A 3,160-nucleotide genomic window follows, 5' to 3' on the forward strand; every position below is an offset into this window, starting at 1 on the left:
GAGCTTTCTTTGAAAGCTTGGCTGGCTATGAAGCCATGTCTAATCCCTGGACCGGAGTCTTAGACTAACATTGCATGATTCCTGGAATTCTCATTAAGAATTTTGATACCTTTTTCCACTTAACTTTCGAAAAAGCACAAACCAAAAAAAAATTACAAAATCATAAAATCCAAAAAAATATTTCTTGTTTGAGTTTAGTGTTTCATTTTAAGTTTGGTGTCAATTGCATGTTTCTATTCTTCTTGCATTCATTCATGTGTCTTAAGTGATCTTCAAGATGTTCTTGATGATTTCATTGCTCTGATCTTTAAATTCTCTTGACTTGAGTGTTTTGTTGTTTCTCATATACATTCTCATTTTGTTAGTGTCAGTAGTATACAAACTGCTAAGTTTGGTGCCCTGCATGCATTGTTATTTGATTTTAGTTGCATTTTGATTATTCCTCACTATTAAAAATCCAAAAATATTTTTAGTTTGTGTCTTTTCAAGTCAATAAACACAGAGAATTAAAGATTCAGAACATACAGTAGAGGAATTACACAGAAAAAGCTGGGCGTTCAAAACGCCCAGTAAGGAAGGCAAACTAGCGTTTAAACGCCAGCCAGGGTGCCTGGCTGGGCGTTTAACGCCCAAAAGGGTAGTGGTTTGGGCGTTAAATGCCAGAATGTGCACCATTCTGGGCGTTTAACGCCAGGATGGCACAAGAGGGAAGATTTCGTTTTCAAATCAAAATTTTTTTTAGTTTTCAAAATCTTTTCAAAATCAAATCTTTTTCAAATCAAATCTTTTCAATCAAATCTTTTTCAAAATCAATTTCTTTCCATTTTCAAAGATACTTGCTATCAATTAATGATTTGATTCAACATTTCAAGTATGTTGCCTTTTCTGTTGAGAAAGGTTTAATGTTTGAATCATATCTTTTCTTGTTAGCCAAGTTATTAATTTTTAAAATCAAATCTTTTTAAAATATTTTTCAAATCTGTTTAAAACCAATCATATCTTTTTAATAACATCTTTTTCAGAATAGTTCTCAATTATATCTTTTTTATTTTCTAATTTCAAAATCTTTTTCAAAAATCACTTGATTTCTTTTCCACTCTTATTTTCGAAAATCAATTAAAGTTTTTCAAAATGTTTTTAAAATCTTTTTAATATTTTCGAAAATTTCTTCCCCCTCTTCTCACATCCTTCTATTTATGGACTAACACTATTCCTCAATGAACAATTCAAACTCCATCTCTCTTGATAAGTTCGAATTCTTCTACTTTTTCCTTCTATTTTTCTTTTCCTCTGACACCTCAAGGAATCTCTATGCTGTGACATAAAGGATTCCATATTTCCTTGTTTTCTTCTCTTTCATATGAGCAGGAGCAAAGACAAAAGCATTCTTGTTGAGGCTGACCCTGAACCTGAAAGGACCTTGAAGCGAAAGCTAAGAGAAGCTAAGGCACAATTCTCTATAGAAAACCTAACAGAAATCTTCAAAGAAGAAGAACCCATGGCAGCCAAAAACAACAACAATGCCAACAATGCAAGGAAGGTGCTAGGTGACTTTACTGCACCTACTCCCGACTTCTATGGGAAAAGCATCTCTATCCCTGCCATTGGAGCAAACAACTTTGAGCTTAAGCCTCAATTAGTTTCTCTGATGCAACAGAATTGCAAGTTCCATGGACTTCCATTGGAAGATCCTCATTAATTTTTAGCTGAGTTCTTGCAAATCTGTGACACTGTCAAGACTAATGGGGTTGACCCTGAGGTCTACAGACTTATGCTATTCCCTTTTGCTGTAAGAGACAGAGCTAGGACATGGTTGGACTCACAACCTAAAGAAAGCTTGAACTCTTGGGAAAAGCTAGTCAATGCCTTCTTGGCAAAGTTCTTTCCACATCAAAAATTGAGTAAGCTTAGAGTGGAAGTCCAAACCTTTAGACAGAAGGAAGGAGAATCCCTCTATGAAGCTTGGGAAAGATACAAACAATTGGTCAGAAAGTGTCCCTCTGATATGCTTTCTGAATGGAGCATCATAGGTATTTTCTATGATGGTCTGTCTGAACTGTCCAAGATGTCATTGGATAGCTCTGCTGGAGGATCTCTTCATTTGAAGAAGACGCCTACAGAAGCTAAAGAGCTGATTGAAATGGTTGCAAAAAACCAATTCATGTACACTTCTGAAAGGAATCCTGTGAACAATGGGACAAATCAGAAGAAAGGAGTTCTTGAGATTGACACTCTGAATGAATATTGACTCAGCAAGTCAATATGATTTCTCAAAGTCTGTCTGGAATGCAAAATGCACCAAGCAGTACTAAGGAAGCTTCATCTGAGGAAGAAGCTTATGATCCTGAGAACCCTTCAATGGAAGAGGTGAATTACATGGGAGAACCCTATGGAAACACCTACAATCCTTCATGGAGGAATCATCCAAATCTCTTATGGGAGGATCAACAGAGACCTCAACAAGGTTTCAACAACAATAATGGTGGAAGAAACAGGTTTAGCAATGGCAAGCCTTTTCCATCATCTTCTCAGAAACAGACAGAGAGTTCTAAGCAGAATACCTCTGACTTAGCAACCATGGTCTCTGATCTAATCAAAACCACTCAAAGTTTCATGACTGGAACAAGGTCCTCCATTAGAAACTTGGAGGCACAAGTGGGTCAGCTGAGCAAGAAAATTACTGAACTCCCTCCTAGTACTCTTCCAAGCAATACAGAAGAAAATCCAAAAGGAGAGTGCAAAGCCATCAACATGGCCGAATTTGGAGAGGAGGAAGAGGCAGTGAACGCCACTGAGGAAGACCTCAATGGACGTCCACTGGCCTCTAATGAGTTCCCTAATGAGGAACCATGGGAATCTGAGGCTCCCACTGAGACCATTGAGATTCCATTGGATTTACTCCTGCCATTCATGAGCTCTGATGAGTATTCTTCCTCTGAAGAGGATGAGTATGTCACTGAAGAGCAAGTTGCTAAATACCTTGGAGCAATCATGAAGCTAAATGACAGGTTATTTGGTAATGAGACTTGGGAGGATGAACCCCCTTTGCTCACCAAAGAATTGGATTACTTGTCTAGGTAGAAACTGCCTCAAAAGAGACAGGATCCTGGGAAATTTTCAATACCTTGTACCATAGGCACCATGACCTTCAAGAAGGCCT

General features: G+C 37.6%; 1 non-coding gene across 1 annotated transcript; it reads right to left on the reverse strand.

The window, feature by feature from the left end:
* Positions 1-1,903: 1,903 nt before the first annotated feature.
* Positions 1,904-2,011, reverse strand: LOC127743631 (small nucleolar RNA R71). The gene has a single exon (XR_008005015.1). It is a non-coding gene; the product is annotated as a small nucleolar RNA R71 (small nucleolar RNA).
* Positions 2,012-3,160: the final 1,149 nt, after the last annotated feature.

The sequence above is a fragment of the Arachis duranensis genome, chromosome 10 (assembly GCF_000817695.3).
Source record: "Arachis duranensis cultivar V14167 chromosome 10, aradu.V14167.gnm2.J7QH, whole genome shotgun sequence".
Taxonomy (NCBI): domain Eukaryota; kingdom Viridiplantae; phylum Streptophyta; class Magnoliopsida; order Fabales; family Fabaceae; genus Arachis; species Arachis duranensis.